Here is a 20,872-nt window from a genome sequence, read left to right on the forward strand (position 1 = left end):
TCGAAAAGATCAAAGAATGAGAGCAACATTTGATTCAAAAGCAGAGGAAAGCAATCTTGACATCTCCCTGAAGCATCATGACAGAGCTAAAAGGAAATCAACCACACAAAAGCTGTCTTATTCACAAGCAATCCAACCTAAGAAGGCCATCATTGCTCCCCACCCCCGCCCCAAGTCACCTAGAGGAAAGAGGCTAGTTATGAAATTTTAAGGAGAGAGGAGAGCACTTAAAGGGTTTTAAATATGTGATTCGTTTTTATTCCACATACATTCTATGTGTATAAACCTTTGGAGTAATGTTAGGCATATGCCTGGCACCCACAGTAATATTTTTAATATCTTCAGCTTGCATAATTTCTTGATGTTTACATGACATCACAAATATCCAAGTGGAAAATGAAAAACTAAGCCAGACACCCAGATATTCCTAACTATGCATGTATTTGGAATGATATCCACCTGTGTTGAGCAGGTCTACATGTAGCAGATGCTTGAAGCCTTGTTTTACCACTTGTGGTCTAATTTCAAGTTATGGAATTGGAATGTTGTTCTCAAATATACTCAGATATTAACTTTTCACACAACTAAAGCAGTGTCAGCGTCCTCAACATTCTTCTATTCAGCAATGTAGATAATTAACTTGAATGAATATACACATATGTCCCCCATAAGACTTAATTAAGGTGTTTAACTGAAACTGGAAAAAAAATATCCCCATTTTAAAATATCTTTATGTTTCCTAAATCGGTCTTTGTAAGCAAAGTGATGCTTATTTATTATTGATGTGGATAAAAAATTTTAATGGGTGATGTAATTTTTGCTCTCCGTTCAAATATCTTGTTAATATCTAGACACAAAACATTATTGTTCTGTTTCATATAGAAGCTGCAAGTTTATTTTGTTTGAAAAATGGGGAAATAAACTCCTGTTTCAACCTTCTCTTTGTTGTTCTAGCTGTGTGTCATTGACACTGGCGTGACTTGTCATGGGAAGGTTATGAGGCAAGACTGAGACTGTAACAATTATTAACCTGCAAATGTGCTATGGCCAAAGTACATGGAAGCTAGAGTGACACTTCTAAGTATCTCAGGAAATAATACTGTCATTTAAACTACTCGTTTTATTAATCTGATTTGATGAACATGGGAGAAATTAATAACTTTTCAATATAAAGAGGAACCAAATGCCATTAATTGGGCATTTCACATGGGCTGATAGATTGGATACCCCCAACCCCCTGTCTCTTGGTGGTAATTTATTTAGCTGGGAAAAGCTTGGGTTTGGGTGTAGCATCTGGTTTTCAGTGATATCCTGCTGGTCTTATCCAATTTTCCAGCTGGAGCATGAGGCACAGGGAGGTCGAATGACTTGCCTAAAGGTCACCTGGTAGCTCAACTGGATTATACTCAGAATCTTTCTGATTTTCCCATCCTTTGCTCACTGGACCACAAAACTCCCTTGATCCCATCTTCTCAAGCTTGCCTGAGCAGGAAGTAATGTTTAGGCCTAGAAAAAGAAATCCCAACTTAAATACTGACTATTGTCATCTTCTTTAAAAATGTGTTAAACTTCCACTGGTATGACTGTAAGGCAATATGTTGTTTTATTCTAACACTTGAGAACATTTCTATTCATGGAAATGTTGCGTCTTTCCAAGTGGTCACCTTGAAAAGGTTCGTACCTATTGCTCAGTTGTTGCTAGATGTTTATGACAGAAGAATGCAGTTAGTTCATGGGTGTATAATGGGCTTTGCTCATTATACACTCAGACACTTGGTACTTGGCTACTAAGTTCAAGAAACCACCTGGCTTACCCAATTTTAGAACTACTAGGCTTGTCGTTTTCTCAGCCTGGAAATCCTCCCCGTGATTTCCTATGGCTGACACTTTTTCATCATTCAGATCTTAGCAAAAATGTTGCCTTCTCAGAGAGAGGCCTGCTTTAACCTCTCAATGTATAGCAGGCCTCAAGGTCCTGGCATCACATCATTTCATTCAGCCTCATTTCATTATAATGTTGATGATAACCCTTATTTATATAAATTAGCCTGCGGTAAAATTGGTTTTGTTATGCAGAGTTTCACTTAAAGTCATAGAACCTATTGACAACATTAAGTGAGGACTTACTGTAATTGCTTTCTTTATAGGATATCCCCATATTTTACTTCATTACATTTATCGACATTTAAAATTTTTGTTAATTTTATTTCCTTTGTATTCTCTGTATCCTTACCTGAACATAGGAGTCTAATCTGTCTTGTTCACTGGCATATACTAGACAATGTTTGATATATAGAGGAAGCTCAATAAACATTTGTTGAAAGAATGAATAGCCATTCCTGATGAAAGAAGGGCTCTCTTTTCCTTTTTTTAATTATCATTCAAGGAGTTTCAAAAGGGATGCCCGTGGGGTAGTGAGGGCGAGTGTAGGTGACCCTTAGCCAGCCAGCCAGATCAGGTGAATTAACCCTGAAGGTCAATGGGATGACTGATGACAGCTGTTCTTGTCAGATCACCCTCTCCTCCATAGCTTCAGCCTTGGAATTGCCCTCCGGCTTGGCTTGTGATTGGTAGAGAAAAATCAGTCTTAGTATATTTATAGTCACACTTCATTTTTGATCTAAATTTGCACTGCCCACTTTCATCACCCACCTTATTTACACAATTGATACTTAATGATGCTTGGTCCCTTCCAAAAGCCAAATTCATATTTGAAGACTGACCAATCAATATGCAGAATATTGAAAAGAATATCTGACATCTGAAAAGGAATTCCTCAAGTTTTTTGTATCAACAGACGTATTATGCTAGAATCTCCCAGATTGATGATTTTAAATAAGTAAAGCTTGAGAAAGTGTTTAAGGTAGTCAATGCTTTTAAGGATTCAGCCAGGTTATTTTCCAGATTCGCTTGATACATAGGCACTTATTCATGACGTTTGAAAGGAAATGAAACTGTATGGTACACAAATTCCTACTGCTGGTGACTTTACACAGAAGCTACTCTTCATTTATAACCTAATGGTCTGGTCATCATTTTACAGATGAGGAGAGAGGACCACAGAGCAATTTTCTCAAGTGGGGCTTCTGTGTTATTCTGATATTCCAGTGGGTGCCCAGCTGCACGTGTTATGGAAAAAGGGCCCAGCATTTCCTTACCCTATCTTCCTTGCTGGGAGCTCTCTTCAGAAGTCATTTCTGTAGGATCTGGCCATTTTGTCCGCCACTATGGAAAACTCTAGAAAGCTACTGCATGGAGTTCTGTGTGACTGTAATACAGAACTCAGTGACAGTGATCTCAGGCAGTGTGCAATTTCCTCTCACTTGCAAGGAGTATTCTGGGGACATTTTGAGGTTAATGTGGGGGTAAGAGTTCCAGGGCAACACAAGGCACTTGTGTTACCATCCTTTAGGATCTTTTGTTGCACTTATAAAACTGCTGCTGTGTTCTTTCATTGATTCGATGTGAACCTTCTGGCCATTTTGGCTAAGAGATGTATAGTTTAGAGAGATGGACAAGCAGTTGTTACCATCACACCAACTCCTGAACTCCTGTGACAATTTATAATGGCCTGGATGAATGAAGTTGAGCCTCAAATTCATGTTATTGGTAAAAGGAAGCATTAATAAACTACTGGAACTGAAATGAACATTGACATGGACTCTTTCCTTGATCTGCATATTTTAGGACAAATACCTTAGAGGTTTTCAGATAATTTTACATGGTTCTCCAGACAGATTGTACCCCTTTGTTCTGAAACAATGTGGTGAAGAATTCATTGGCCTCTTGAATGGTCTAGTATCTTGTGTTCCCACAATCATCTTATTTTTTATCATTGGGAGGAAAATTAGATTGTACTCACATTTTCTCTGGAAAAGTCAAAAAGTCTCATTGTATGGTGGGTATTAAGAAAACAGGATGTATCTTTAAGGTATTTCTTTGTTTTGATCCAGCAGAAATGGGATGTTTTTCTTCTTTTTTACCACTGATGCCAATGTTCCCGGCCCCCAGACTTATAAAATTTGGTTCACTAAAATGATGATAGGAAACTTAACAGGACATATTTCTAAAGAGATGCAAATGCCTATATTCAGAAAATAAATCCCAGACACAATTGAAACAGATACACTGATGAGTATAGTATAGCTGCACAGAAAGGAAATAGATTTCTTGAGACTCTTCCAAGCTTTATCACCTGGATTTCATACTTTGTAATTTCTTTGTAAGAGGTGGACCCATGTGACCCTTCAGTCTTTTCATAAAAATTACATTTTGGAGAAGGAATTGATAACTTCTCATCGAGACGACAACGATCTTTTCTTTCCCACTCGTATCAATGATTCTGTGAACCAGTTTCCTATTATTGATCATGCTGACATTAGGAGGGATCTCAAGAGAAGAGAAAGAGTTTGTGAACAGAGCTACTGAATGACAGCAAAGTTCAACTGTCAAGTTCATGCACTAGGTGAGCTTCTAATTGGTGATATTTTGAAACACATTGTCTCTGTGACATCATGGGGAAATTTTTTTAAAATTGCTTTTAGGAGTAATAATCTTGGGACATATTTTACATTATCTTTTCCTCTAAAGAACTAAACTTTTTTTCCAGTAATGTTTTAGTTACTTAAATTTATAAAGAATAATCAGGGGTTTTGACTAAAAAAATAAGACAATAATAGAATTCCTGCTAGTCTGACTCCACATTCACACTTATTCATTCATTCAACAATATTTATGAATTATCCACTATGTGCAATAGTGCAATATAGGATGTTGTATTAATTAGAAACCAAGTGGTGAATACAGAAATTATTTTGGGGTGACATTTTTTCTTGAAAGCAGAACTAATAGCAGTTATGGTATAGGTATACTTAGGATTTTAACTTTCAATGGGCTCTACTTCCAGCCCCAAACTTGGCATCTCATGAAACAGAGTAGCCCCCAAAAGAAATGATCTCTTCCAGGGGCAAGGAAGGTACGTACTTTTAAGTGTCAAAATGACTATGGTAATTACCATAGTTTTTGACCTAAGTTTCTATGTAAAAAAAAAAAAAAAAAAAAAAAAGAAGAGTTCAAGAGAAAATTTTATCCATCTGCAGAGAGAGAGAGAGTGAAAGAGAGAGAGAGAGAGAAAGAGAGTGAGAGAGAGAGAGAGAGAGAGAGAGAGAGAAATCTGAAGGAGGGAGGGAAAGGGGGTAAGTAGGAGAGAAACTCAAACATTAATAGGGAATAGAATTTCTTTTGCGCTGGCCACAATACATATGTTTGTTAAAAAGCAAGAGGCGGAGAAGACATGCATGCCTGATGTTGAAGAAAAGCCTGTTTGTGCCTCACACACTGGAGAAATTGTTCAGGAATAGTTCATCCATGTGAAAATATGACCCATGTCATTTTGCCAGGGTCGTTAAGACACTGAGCTGCTGAGTAAGGCCTGATCGGGTAAATTCAAGATCCTGGGGGGTGTACATACTTCCTAGTGCCCAGTTTTCCTAAGATGCAAAAAAAAAAAAAAAAAAAAAAAAATTCAGTGGAAATAAGGTTATGGAGTGCCATTTGTGTGGGCGAGACAGGGTCTCCAAAGGGTGGGAACCACTTGGATCTCAGACACGGCCCATTCTTTCAGATCCTTCCCCATTTTCTTAGTGGGTAAAATGAGAATTAGAGAGCAAATGCCCAGCTCTAGTAGGCAGAAGAAAACAGTGGTATTTAGAGATGAGGAAGAGGGAAAGGTTACAAATCATTTTTGAAATAATTTCCCATTCTCTTTTGACCATTGTCATATTCATGTTTCACAAACTCCTAAAATGTCTGGAGATAAAATTCAGATCATTTGTTATGAGAAGAAATGACTTTATAGAGACTCTTAGAAGGCATGAAAGATACATTTGAATGAATAAGTATTCAAAAGCAGGCAGGAAATATGGAATAATGGACAAGATCTTTTCTCATAATATACTGGGAGAATTGTATGAAGTTTGAGGGCATCCTATATGAACCAAAATGACTAATTAAAAAAACGAACAAACAAATAAGAAACCCTCATCATTTAGCTGTTTTGGTTTTAACTAGATTAGGGCAAATAACCAGTTCAATCTCAATCTCAATGTTAAATTTTTAAAAATTGAATTAACAGTTCTGATTATGCTGGCTTATGTCCAGTGTCCCAGCGTCTCATTCAAGAAAGTGATAAAGTGATCATGTCATTAATTCAACAAGTAACAAAATCTTATTAACCTACAAAGGACCAAAATAATTTTATCTCTATTGGCCTCAGTTTTCTTATCTGTAAATTGATGGATTATGACTAGTTGATTTCCAAATTTTGTTCTTTGAATTGAATGAATGTTTTTCAGCTTTTAACATTTCAGAAAAGGGACTTTATAATTTGTATATAGGTTTTGAAATTATTTGTATTTCGAGTGATAATAATAATATATATAGTAACCCCACTGAGGTCTTTCTGCAATACCACCTGAATATGTGAGAGAAGAAAAATTCCTTCGTTACTCCTTATTAGCTGCTAACTATATTCGATGAATCGTTTTTGGGGGCGTGATTTTAATTTAATAGGCACTTACTTTTTTTATCAGTAAAAGAATTGGGCAGTGTGGAGATTGCATTGAACCTTAGTCAACCAGTCAGCTTTAATGGGACCGGTTTCAAAATCTTCTTTAAATTAAGGGCAGAGGATTTATTGTAAGAATCACTTTGAAAGAAATATAACTTTCTCCCTTTTTGCTTTCAGGGTCTGCAAGCATGTTTCAAGCTACTTAGGTTAAACAGTTTGAGAATTGCTAGTTATAGAAGTGTTTCCCCCCCCACCCCCCCACCCCCAAGAATGCAGATGTGGTTTTCAAATCAAATTGGCAGGTACTTACAGAACCTTGGGCTCAGAGATGGAAGGAGTGGAAACTTGAGACCCTTGTAAAGATTTCTCTGCTGTTAAGTTTCTTTTGAGATACTCACATCAGCTCACTGATAAAATGTCATAAAATAACTGCCATCTCCACCTTTTATAGGAGCAATCCTTGGATTAGAGCTGCTGGATTGTAATAAGAAAACGTGTCTTTAAAAAATGAATTAAAGGAAAAGATGACCTTCAGGTTACTCTCGTCTGTTGATGGGGTCAGGGGAAGGAAGGTTCAAAACCTAGTAGGAGAGGGGTCAGTTTGACACTGGATGCAAAAGTTCACAAGTCTGCATTATAAATAATATAGGTAGGAAATGAGTGTTTACTCCTCTCTAATGTTAGCAAACTGGAAGGATAAGATGGCTTCCTTTTGACGCGTAAAAGATCTAAATGTGAGATGCTATTTTAAACAATGAACAGCTGTTTCATTTTGAACCGAAAAGAACAAAGAAAACACCCCTAGGTCCACATAAGATATATTGTGGTTTCCCGTGTGTGTGTGTGTGTGTGTGTGTGTGTGTGTGTGTGTGTGTGTGTGTGTGTGTGTGTGTGTGTTTTCCCTCCTCTCTTTTTACTTAGGATAATTGAAATGTCATTTTATGTTGGGGTGTTTTCTTTACCGACCAGGGACATAAAAAGTTAAAATATGGGAGAATTTCCTTTTCATCATTTTGAACATAAACAACTCTTCATTGCTTTAATATGAAGTGTTTTCTTTGTTAATCCAACAGAGATTAATGCCTGGAATGCTAAATTGTATGCATAAGGGAAAAATCATGATGGTCCATGGGTAATATATTTTAGGCAAGACTAAAGCAATAGGATAGCATTATATCACAGTCTTAGAGCTTTTCCTTGCTCTGCAGAACAGCTGGAAACATAAAGGGTAGCCCGAGTCGCTGATTTAAGAGATTTCAATTATCTAATTAATGCCTGGGAAATAGTTTTCTTGCCAGAATTGAATTTACAGAAAAATTTAAGCGTAAATGTTTGCATGATTCAGAAAATGAATTTCTGATTTTGAGAGCAAGCTTCTTGAATTTAACTCAAAACACCTCTTAGATTGATATGCAAAGATATGTAAGTCTTTAAAGATGTGCATTTATACATTTGTCTTGGTTTGGTTTTTATACTGAAAATTACTGAAATTGAATGCATAGAACAAAATTTTACATATTCAATGAGTAGCAGGTTTATTTAATTATGAATTCTTCATAGATATTTGTATCTACCCTCCTAATTCTAATTTTCGGGAAAATGAAGAGACATTACAATAAAATTCTGTTCTTCCAGATAAGAAACACACACACACACACACACACACACACACACAATCAGTTCATTTTACCTGGAAAACTATTCCATATAGCAAACAAACACACTCAAAGGCTTAATTATTTACTGATCTGTTTCTAAAAGGCCGGCACATAAGTTGTGTGTGTTTTTCATTTTTATTTTTTTATTATTTTTTTAATTTGAAGGAATTACTTCACTTAGCTCTTTTTGGTTATATAGTTGCAGAAAGTATGTCTGCTGTTTTATACTGTTTCTAGTTCTCTTCCTTTTTAACTCCTGAAACACAATTGTAGTTAACTTTTCCTGGGGCTTAATTCTGTCTAATTTTGTTTTTGAAATAAAAGATGGACTTTTTAAAAATTAAGAACGGGAAATTCTAGGCCAGAAACTATTATTTCTCTTCCTTCAGATATAGATCTCAAGAATAATAACATCTTGTAAAACTTAAAAAAAAAGGAACCAAAAAAATCTGTGCAAGTTCTTCTTTTTTAATCTAGACTTCGTTATATAGCACATTAATAAATTGTCCTGTCAACCTCTAGGACATGGGTTCAACTCCAATTGGTTTAATGGCCACAAGTGTTTCCTTAGAAGAATTCCGGATTTCTGGATGGAGAAATGAATGTCAGGGATTCTCAGGGCAGGCTTGAGAACCCCCCCAGAAGGTGGTCTTGGGAGGTAATCACACCCTGCTGATAGGATTTGGCAGCTAAAATAGATGGAGGTCAGCCTGTCATTTTGTCTATTTAAATAAGTCACTTGTGATTAAGGATAAGCAGCAAGTTTTCTTTTCTTTCTCACTTTTCTGTCCTTGAAGGCTCTCATCTGTTTCCTTGATATTTCTCACTTTCTTAAGCGGGTTTTTCTCTCTCATTCCCTCTTGCCTTTTATGTGGAAAATGTTCATGTTTCCTCTATATTTCCCCGTTGGAGACAAGTGGGGGACAATTTATCGTATTACTCCATTCCAATTACAAAAATTGGCATTTCAACCAAAACTCTTACTACATACCAGGTGTTTTGTGACGTGGAGAGTTTAAATTGAAGACAATCGTCTCTGCTATTTCCCTCTTTGCTAAGAGAAGTCACTGTAATCTGTGTTATGGAATCGAGTTCAAGGTAATTTCGCTATCTTCTTGGGTACTTTGGTAGGTAACGTTATTTTTTTGCCTTTTGGAAAAAAATAATTGATGTTTAATAAAAATTTTGTGCAAATTTCCATGAGGCTGAATTTGCTTTTATGAGCTTTCTTGCTATAAAACAGCAGATCATTATTATATCATGCACTTCTTTTTTGAGAGTTACCCAAAATGGCTGTTACCCAAAATGGAATCAGTGGTATGTAAATATTTGCACCTGCCAACTTGTTTGGGGAAATCGTTTGCCAAATGCCGTTCTGAAATACTGTTTCTTTTTCTCAGAGGCTTTCATCCAGTGCTCTTCTAGCTCTATGGGTTTAGTTAAGACTCTTCCTGCTCCCCATGTCATTCTGGAGACTGTGCTTGTGAAGCGGCAACACTTTGTCGAGTGAAAATAGATCCAACACAAACCCAGTAACCTCTTGGGCCCTTTCTCATATTCTCTGCCCATCTTTTTCTCTGATCGTTTCTGAAGTATCTGGCTTCATGAAAGTTTAATATGATAGTGTCTACCTTAGCTGCATCACAAATTTCTTGCCTTCAGCCCTGGAGCAGGAACACCATCGTACTCAAAACATGCATTGCTTGGATGTGCCAGAGGGTTACACCCCATGGGGCAACCCTTAGCCAGTGGAGGACAAGGGCAAGTACAGCCTTTGGGCAGACTCTTCTGAAGCTCATTCTATAGGGCTCTTCAACATTTTCCAGTGGGATTGAGCCTCAGTTGGTCAGATCACTGAAATGTTCTGTGTACCCAAATTTCCTAGTCATTCGCTCCTATTCTTGGTATCATTTCCCCAAGTAAACTATTTGCCCACAGCCTGTTATCGTTCCAGGTTCTGCTTTCTAGGGGAACCCATCCTAAAACAAAACAACACAACACAATGCAGAACACAACAAAGAAAAACCTAAGAGATCGTCCTTCTAACAAGATTCGCTGCCTCGTGTCATGGTTTTTTTAAGTACAGTTCTATCACTCCCAAGAAAGAAGTTGGCAACTTTATAGTGGTGACACATGTGGTCTGCCCCTCTTTTCTGGCAAGCTTTCTGCTGGGGGCTGGAGACACCGTGTTGGAAGAGAAGATGCCCCTCTTGGGAGGTAAACACTGCAGTCTAATGTTTACCCTCTTTGGATCTTTCACTACAGAGACACAACAAATTGTTTTTAAAAACAGCCAAATGATATTTCTTCAATTAACATAGAACTCCTTTGTTTAAAGATGTTTATACCTGCACTAGTCAGAGGACACTGTAAGTAATCTTTTACAGAAGAAGTTGCTGTGGGAACCAAAAAAGAAGTCCAGAGATAAAGCGCATCAGGAAAGTTTTTTTCCATGAGGTCTTTTGAGTGAGATTTAACAAGAGGTGAAAGGCCTGGGTTGACAGAGACAAAAAATAAAGGCATTCATGGACAGAGAATGGGGAGAGAGAAAGAGCTCAGAGTTCAAGAGTGTGAATAGTTAAGTGTGGACACATACAGTAGCTTTTACCTGACTGTGGTCCTGCAGAAAGTAACATCCTGTGAAGAGTCAGTAGGCATTCTACCACAAATAAATTTGGGGAATTAGAGAAATTGGCATATTATTTCCAGAATTCAGAGCTTCATAGTACACATCATCATATTATTGTTCCCTGAGAAGTAGTGCTATCTATAAAAAATAAAATAAAACATCTCCCTAAGACAAAATTTGTAGAACTGAACATTTTCCAAGATTTCTGTAACCATGAAATCTTCTGCCAGTAGGACACTGTTCAATCATTTACAGGCACATTGATGTTTCACAGAATGGATCTTGGGAAATTCTGAAAGGGAGCCGTGCTGAGATATGAAGCTAATAGGATTAGAGGTGGGGTGTGGGTATGGCCTCCAACCTTGCATACTACACAGATGTGTTTGGGTTTGACATGTCAAGCAATTGGACACAACTGTGTCTATCCCGGAGAAAGGAAAGATGGTTTCCTGTAAGATAATTTGGCACACGAGAATCACACTTCCAACTTCATATTTGTATTATTATCATGCCATTAGATTTATCATGTCTGTTGTTGGAAAGGAAGTTATAATGGAGGGATTTCATAGTCAGAAATGTGTTCAAATCCTGACTTCTTCTCTTTCCTGTGTGACCTTGGTTCATGTCTCCATACTTCTGTTTCATCACCTATAATGAATATGGACATGACGATAATGGTGTCTAACTCAAGGTTGTTGGGAGGATTAGATGAGATAAAATAACTAAAGCACTTAGCAGAGTGTCTAAACGAGCATGTGACCAATAAAACATAACACATTTACTTTTAATTGTATTGTGTAATGGAAAAAGCATAGACTTAGGGACACACAGTCCTAAGTTCACATCTTGTCACTGTCCTTTATTGGGTTTACCAAATTATACACATTAGTGTTATTACTATAAAAAGAAGAAATTACAGTATATATCTTATAGGGTTATTGTCCATATTAGAGATATGATAAAATATCAAAGACATAGAAGCTGCTCGAGGAATGGTGTCTGGTATAGCTATTGTTGTAATTCTACAGTGTTCTCCATTTATTAATAGGAACAGTATATTGTTTTGAAAGCTTCACCAATCATTTTCTAAAATACGTGAATTTTTCCATGATTCCTGCTAGGCTGAAGGAAACACTTGGTCTGATTATTGGGTTATGGAACTTTACGAAATTTTGCTTAATATTTCTCTAACTGTGGATTTCAGACATTGGGATACTGACAGAAAATATAAATGACAACAAAGCTGATTAACACAAGAACTCATACTCTTGAGTAGTCAGAATGAAAATGGGTCTATTTTTTCCTTGTTGTATGGACAGAGAACCTACCATCTAAGCAAGTTAAGAGTCATGTTTATGCATTTTGTTTTAACAGATTAAATTTAGGCCTAAACCTTCTGTTTCTCATGTGTATTATTTTTTTTAAATGAACCTATAGGATGAGAATACAATATGAAACTTTTCTCTTTGGTTTCTTTATCATCTCCTGAGGATTTTGTTAAGAGGCAGATTTAAAGTATCATTTTTAATAAAATATGGTAATAAAGTATTTTATTCTATAACATTTCTCACTGGAAATCTTAAATTTACAAAATGAGGACTGTTTTTCCCATGTCAGTGTCTAACAACAAAGATAGAATTCCCAAATCCTCTTTTAGTTTCCTTTTTTTTTTTTTTTTGATTAATGTTTTATGAGTTTTTAATTCTGGTCAGTCCTGGAAAGATTGTTTTGCCTGATGACTGGTAACTCGTGATTCTGTTGTGTGTTACATGCTCTTTCATATGAAGACTTACATGGGAAATGTTTTAAAGAAACACCTAAGGTTTATATTGTACTCCACACCATCTGGAGTGTGCCACATAAGGCACACAAGATCATGTGACCACTAAATACCTTTCTTAAAGGGGCAAGCTCCTACAGGATGAATATTTTATAAAAAGAACACAGAGAAACGTGATTATTTCATTGAAGCACATTTCTTTAAAAAGCCAAGGATGAATTTAGCCAACTGCAGAAGGAAACATATTCTTTTTTCAAAAATTGGCCATGAATATGTACTTACCATGCTTCCCCCAAAATAAGACCTAGCCAGACCATCAGCTCTAATGCATCTTTTGGAGCAAAAATTAATTTAAGACCCGGTCTTATATTATATTATGTTATATAGGACCCAGTCTTATACATCAGTAAAATAAGATAGGGTCTTATATTAATTTTTGCTCCAAAAGATGCATTAGAGCTGATGGTCCGGCTAGGTCTTATTTTCAGGGAAACACGTGTGTGTAAATATCCTTTGTCAATGTACTGAAATTTTGAATTCTTATAGCCCTAAAGGGATAAAAAATAATTCCTCCCATTTGTGAGTTCTTTTAGAGTTTATGAAACATTTTCATACACTTCATCCTTGTTGAGGAATCTGATGAATTGCCTTCACATTTCAGGGGGTATGGTATTTAGCTAAAACAGCCAAATCCAATGACAAAAACAGTCAACACAAGTGTTTTATAAACCACAGTGGTGCCAAATCCCCCCCTTTCACACTTGTTCCCAATGTACCCCCACACTCCCTCATCCCCTACAGACAGAACAAATGGCTTTCTAGATAGACTGCTGGAATCAGCTTTGACAGGCAAGATTTAAGTTTGCAAAGTGACATAAGATGGGTTTACGGCAGAGCCTGTTCCTTGTTTTCCTATTCGGGTGTAGGCTAATTTCTAAAAACTACTTAATTAAGATACAACATGATTCTAAGAACACAATTTTGATGTCTTTTAATTTTCTATACGTAATAAGCACAAGAAAGAAGGCATTCTGGATTTCAACCGTAGCTATTTGCAAAAACCCTCAGTATTTTAGTCTACCTTGTTCTTTAAACTCTCTCTCTCTCTCTCTCTCTCTCTCTCTCTCTCTCTCTCTCTCTCTCTCTCTCTCACACACACACACACACACACACACAACAAGCTGCAAGAAAGGGAAAGAAAACAACCTGACAATTTCGTGTAATGAAGAACAGATTAAAGCTCACCGATTCACCAATTTGGGATGTTGTTAAACTTGGGAATTTTCAAAGGCAAGAGTGAAGGTCTCTAAAGACTGAAATTGGAGCAACTTATTGATCTGAAATGCAAGTCCTATTGCATATTTGTATTCTCACAAGAAAAATCTGTATAGGGCAAAGAATTAGAATTCTAAATAGCTTGTTTTATATGTATAAAATGTGATTTTTCAGCTCAAATTTTACAAAGTATTTTAACAGACAGTTTTATTATTCTCCAACTTAATGGTAGCCACATGGCCAAAACCCTTTTGAAAATGTGTGTCTTGCTTGATATTTATCTCAAATATTATATTAAGTAGTGCTCCTTGACAAATATGTTGAATCTTATTGTCCTACCTGATTCATTAGGAGAAAAATTAAAGTAAAAGAGATTTGTATTAGGAAGGGAAAGACTAGTTAGTATTCAGTGACAGAATTGTCCTCTAATCTGGCAGAAAAACATCCTCAAAATTTGAGAAGGCACTTTAGGTCTTATAATAATCAGCAACCAAAAAAAAAAAAAGAAGAAGAGGTCTAAAAATAGAGACGAATAATTAACAATCTAAAAATAGACTTGGCTGGCCATATGGAAGTCATTACCGTCTAGAGGTTAAAAGAGGCTGAGGAGAATAAAAAACAAATCAAATATTATTGCATATTAAATGGACTACCTATAAACATAGTCCATAAATGCTTTACAGAGTTCAGCTCCATCTAAGAAAATTTGGAACAAGAAAAATAAAAAAGCACAAATTATCATTTTCTAATTAATCAGAGTTTTTCTTGGGAAGTACTTTTGGCTCCAATCCAAAAGGCTCATTTGTTTTAAGATGCGCCTGTCATGCAATTAACACGAGGGGGATTCTGTCTTTCAAAACGGGAAAAACATAGTGATTTTTAGATCACGTCTTATGTTTAGTATAAACAGTAATGCTTGCAATATAAATAGCATTGCCCTAAGGACAAATAATTATACAAAAAAATAAAAATAAAAAAGAGAGAGAGAGAGGCTGTCAACAGAGATATACCCAGGTCAGTGGATCTAGTATGCCCTGAAGAGTTCTAAAAGTTTTTTTATAAGATTGAAGCTGTTTTTATTGTTATTATGGGAAGATGCAGGAAATATTATTACAGGGGAATTACTGTCAGGGCTGTACAGTTTCTAGGCCTTTTATACCTTTGACATCTATTATACTTCTTGTTAATACATTGCCTGGAAGGTTATGGGAGGAAACTTAAAACTGTTTACTTTAATTGTAGGTTAAAAAAAAAATGTGGGTATGTGAAGGATTGATTGGAAGTTGACTGAAATAGAAAGCAGCATATTAAAGTGGAAAGAACACAGGTGTGCCGTGTGAGACTGAGACCAGAACTGGAAATCAGGCTCTGCCTTGTATCATGTGTATGACCTTGGACAAGAGATTTAACTGTGTGAACCTTCTGTGTCTTATCTGCAAAGTAAAAATAAGGACATCTTGGTATTTCCGTTGTGTTTTATAAGTCTCTTATGAGGAAACAAATGTAAAATCTTTGTGAACACAGGGCCTTGATCCATCACAGTGACTTAATAGACGATAATAACTATTGATATCATTGTCCATCAATTTAATCCAGTTACAGTTAACAAACTCTTAGGATGTTGACAAGACAGAGATCACAAAGTTCACTAACACAGCTTGAAACTTCATGGATAAGGAAAATTATGTGCTTTCTAATCTGCAGCCTTATCATTCAAATTTCAGGAATCCTTCTGGATTTTCCATATTGGATTGAAGTGACTTTAGCTTTCTTAACCAAGGCCTTTCAATCAAGATATATATTTTTATTCTTTTAATATTAGAATACCTCTGTGCCTACATAATAATTCTCATCATGTGATTGTCTCTGGTTTGTAAATGAAATAAATGAACGTCTAGAGAATTGTTCAAATGGCTATAAAAGTCAATTCTTCATAAAAGAACTTGCATAACATTTCTTGTTAAGTATTTTTCCTAGCTACCTTACCTTTTCTGTTGCTGTTGTACATAGGATCTTTCCATTAGATTCCCTAAGTGGCTGCTCTTTGTGAATATGAAAGTATTGATTTCTGTGAAATGACACTACCTTACCCAATTACCTTTCCAGTTGAATTTTTGAGTTTCATCTATCATTTAGTCAAATCATGATGATTTTCCTTCCTCTTTTGGTTTTTTTCAATTTTCATGCTGCTAATTTTTCTCTTGTGTAATTATATCGATTAGTACCTTCAGTAGAATGTTAAACACTAGTGGTGTTAAGGAACAGCGTTGCAGTTTTCCTGCCATTTCCGGGAATGTCTCTAGTGATTCCCTGTTAAGTATAATTCTGGACTGAGACAATATATTTTATTAGGTTAGGAAAGTGTCCATGTATTGCCACTTTGTTGAGTATGTTTACCAGAAGGGATTTTGAATTTGGTAATATTTCAGTGTTTTTTTTTTTATAACTATTAATATAAATTACATTATAAACTTATTAAAATTAGTGGCATCTTTTAAAATATATGAATTTGGTATATAACCATATATATTCCGTCATAGTATTTGACTTTTGAAAGCTTGTCTGTGTTTGAAAGATCTGTACCAAGTCATTTTGGATGACATTTTTATTATGTTGTAACAGTCTTTTTTTTGTTGTTTATTTGTTTTACTGTATTTTACGAACAGAAACACTAACTCTGCTATTTACTATAATATATAAAATATATGTAGCTTAATAAAATACATTATTGCTTTTTTGTATTTTTCTTTTTCTGTTATTTTTTTAAAATTAGTAATACACTTATGAAATTGAAAAAGAAAAAAATTAAAAGATAATATAGTAAAAGTCTCTTTCCCTCCTCTGCACCCATCCTCCCAGCTTTTTTTTTTCAATGCTTTATCAATCTACCAGTGTTCTGAAATCTCCTGAAGTATCATGCTTTGAGTTGTTTTATTCATGTGCTACCATCAGAAATAGATTTGTCTTATACCAAGTCATTTTAGACCTACAAACCTTGCAATTTCAAAGGCTTTCTCTGAGATTCATACTCAGATTATTTCCATTATACTTCTCCCTTCTACCACCTCACGCTTTGGCTTCACTTTGATTTCTTTTCCCTTAGTAGAAAAGGTCATTTCATTGGCAGAAAATTATCTGGCCTTCTCGTATTTCTTTTCTCTATTCCCTTCCCAAATGATCCCTTGTTCTTTGAAAGCTGAATAGATATTTTTCTTGCTTTGGTGTTACCTCCCTTCATCTCTCACCATTCTGCAATTTTTAAATGTTATTTGTAATATTTTTAATTAATTTTGTCATATTACACAGGACAATCAAATAGATAGGAAGTTACATCATGAAAAGAAACTGCTTCCACTCCCACAATTAACCCCCCTCCTACCTTTATTCCCCAGAGGTAATCTCTTTCAACATCTATATTCAAGTGTTCCTGGTGGTTACTGCCATAATTTCAAACAACGTAGTCATACCACTATTTTCTGAACTTTTAACTTGAATCTCTATTTTCTTATATGAAGGATGAAGATATAGCTCCTATATACCACCCCGCTCACCCCATCCCACTTCTTTTCAATTTTGATTGCTATTTAATCCTTATTTAATTCCCCTGACTAACTTTACATATCTTTAATTTATATACGTAAAACTTTTTTTCTATCATGATGAATCTTTTTGATTCTCTTTATGTAACACATGCTACTTTTTGTGCTCACCCTTTTTGCCACCTGTTTCCATCATTTCGACTTTCTATCATCTCCTGAGAGAGAGTTGCAAGTTTGATAACATTATTATTCTATTTTGTAACTATAGTCAAGTTTTTTCTGCTTTTTATGTAAGTTGAGTCTCACAGGTGAAAACCAATAATGCATGATTATAACATAATTCTTGTTCATTGTAGAACAAAGTAATGAGTTATAATTGCAATTGCTTCTGTACTAGTACAAGGTCTTAAATTCATCTGGTATGATTTTTGTAGAATGTTTCTAGTGCCAAGAAGTAATAAAATCCTCCCTTTTTAATACTAAATTAGGTGCTTCAACATATGCTATCTCATGAAAAATTGTAGTTTGCCATCATATTTAGAACAACATTTTCTTGCTTTTTGTCCTCTATTGCTTGCCTTTTTCATGGAAAGAATTACACTTCCTATCACTCAGTCTCTTTGGAGACGGAAATTAAAACTTGTATTCTTCATGAAGCATGACCACTGTGACACCACTGAAGCTATCTATCTTATTGCAAAGTTAATGTCTCCATTGTTAGTATCATAAATTCATATATTGATTATGATTTACACTAGATACTTTTACTTAAACCTATCACTAGTTTTTCAGAATTATATTTTATATTTCCTCAGTTAGATACTGCATAATAATGCTCTTGAGTAATTTTGTGTTTTCACCTCTTGTACTACCTAGTCTTTCTTTTACTCTGCTACTTACAAGTGTTCAAAGTGTCCTATGAATGATAATTTACATTAGTTGATCATGCAGCTTCTAAATGAGATCTACGTGTCAGATTATTCTGTAATTGATTTTAGTCTATGTACAGGAAAACAACCCACTAAGAATGTATTAATGGAAATCACTGGTTCATCAATTACTGATGTATTTCCTGGGTCAGTCACAGACACCTTCACCCCCTACACCCTATGTAATCTGGCCTATGTCTGTTAACATCTTTTGGACTCCTTTTTCTTACCTCTTATGTATCTTTCTGGTATTTATTTATTTCCACTCCCAATCTCCCAATACGGCCTTGACTCTAGCCCTTTTATCCTCCTTAAAGTTGAGGTTAGGGTTAGGTCAGTTCCTAACTGACCTCCTGCTTTCAGAAGTCCCACCCAAATGCACTCGGGCACAACATTCCCTCCCTCTAAGATCTTCAATGACTCTCTAAAACCTAGCAACTAAACTTCAAATTCCTAACTTTGGCATGTAAATTCTTCCATGATCTAATCACATGTTTCCATATCCCTTCCTGGAGTGAATAATAAACCTAAACTTATTTTTCAATAATAATAGTTTTAAGTTGTTTAAATACACACTGCCTTTTCCCCTGGCCAACCTTGCTTATGCTGCTCTCTCTTATAGAATGCCCATTTCCAGTCTTTGCCTAATGAAGTTCTCCTTATTTTCAAAGCCCTTTTCAAATTTAATTACCTCCACGGAGTTTCTCTGATGCTTCAAAGCAGAAATTGTGTCTGTTTTCCCATGCTTTCTTCTCATACTTCCTAAGGTCAGTTCATAACTTTTAACAGTGTCCCTTGCACTGTTCTCATCTCTGTTATACTCCAATCTAGATGCAACTTCCTTGAGAAAAGGGGTGTCCTGTGCATATTTTATGCCTCTTAATGAACATATCATTGAAGGAACTCCAGAAATATGTTGGGTACGGGACTGAATCTATAAAATGAGTTAGTCATTCTCATCTTTGCTTACCTCACAGAGGACTTGCCTTATTTGGAGGAAGGATTGCACAAAAATATAGAGCTAGTCTAAGATGCAGTTTGGTTTATATTGTCATGAGCGGATGAGTAACAATGCACACGATGTTCAGGATACATTTGAAAAAAGAAATGGAGCTGCCACCTGATTGAACTTCCCCATTTTTAGTGGGACATGATATAGGATATTTCATTTTTGCCTGGGGAAATTAAGACAAATGAAAGGACTGACTGAAAAAAAAAAGTCAAAATATATTTTATAGCCATGTATAAATTCAAACATGAAAGCATGGAGTCATTCATATTACAGGCTGAAAAGTCCTCCTGGCCTGCCATTAGAAGAAGAAATTGTATGCCTTAATTATCTTGCAGGCCTTATTAAAGTTGCAAGCTTGTTCCTCTCTGCTCTGTGTACTGAGAACCACTTCTCATAGCTCAATAAATAATAATGGTATAATCATCGAGAGATGGGCACTTAGAAGTTTCAAGAGAAAACATCCCATGGGAGGGGGTATTTATATATGGGAACGGGAATTTTCCCTTACCTGCCAACATGGCTTGGCTATAGGAGCAGATAGCATTTCACGTCTTTCAAGGGATTTGGAAAGTTCAAACATCGTCAGTGCAGTTGTGTACCTGCAATAATGAAAATTAGATCAGGAATATGTGACAATGTTATACACTGTCAAGTTGTATTGGAAGGTAAGGGAAACATTAAGGTGGTTAAATAAGCAGCCTTGAAGTGTAAGGAAGCTAGGAAGGGGTAAATAGTGTCCTCATAGTGTCGATTTCAGACGAGCACAGATTTAAGATTAGCATATCAGATGAGGATCATCCATCCCAATCACTTTATTTGGTGGAGAAGGGAATTAAGTTACTCCCTGTACTATTTTATCACCCTGTATACAATTTATACTTATGAAAAACAAGCTTTAGGTACTGGATCCCACCATGCCTTGAATAACAGAAGAATTCTATCGGTGGATCCTTCATTAAATGTTTTTCTATTCCCAACATCTTTATATAGCAAACAAATAATTAGTTCTGCCCTTTCTTTTAATCTCAGGGGTGGTAGGAATGAAATGACACCATAAAACAGTAATGTGTTTAATATCTCTTTTAGAAATTAGTACAAAATCAGGCACCCTTAACCTAGCAACTACAGGACTCCCACCGCGAAAAGGGTCTATCAGGTGATCTGTGAATTGGGATGGGAAAAAGTTACGTTTATATTTTCACTAAGTTCTATGCTAGAGAGAGTATTTCTTTCAGTAATGAATGTGAGCATCAAACCACAGTACCAGGACACAGATATTTTCATATTTGTATGACAGTTGTTTTATATCGTAAAATCTCATGTATGTTTCTCATTACTTTGAAAATGTAGTAGCTAAAAAACTAATTTAAATTTAATAGTTGCATATTAATTCATAAATAAAAAAACTATGTTTTACTGTATTACAAATCTTTTTTTTTAAATTCAATTCATAGAATTGTTTTCCTTTGTATTCATACATAT

Source organism: Rhinolophus ferrumequinum, chromosome 23 (genome assembly GCF_004115265.2).
Source record: "Rhinolophus ferrumequinum isolate MPI-CBG mRhiFer1 chromosome 23, mRhiFer1_v1.p, whole genome shotgun sequence".
Taxonomy (NCBI): Eukaryota; Metazoa; Chordata; class Mammalia; order Chiroptera; family Rhinolophidae; genus Rhinolophus; species Rhinolophus ferrumequinum.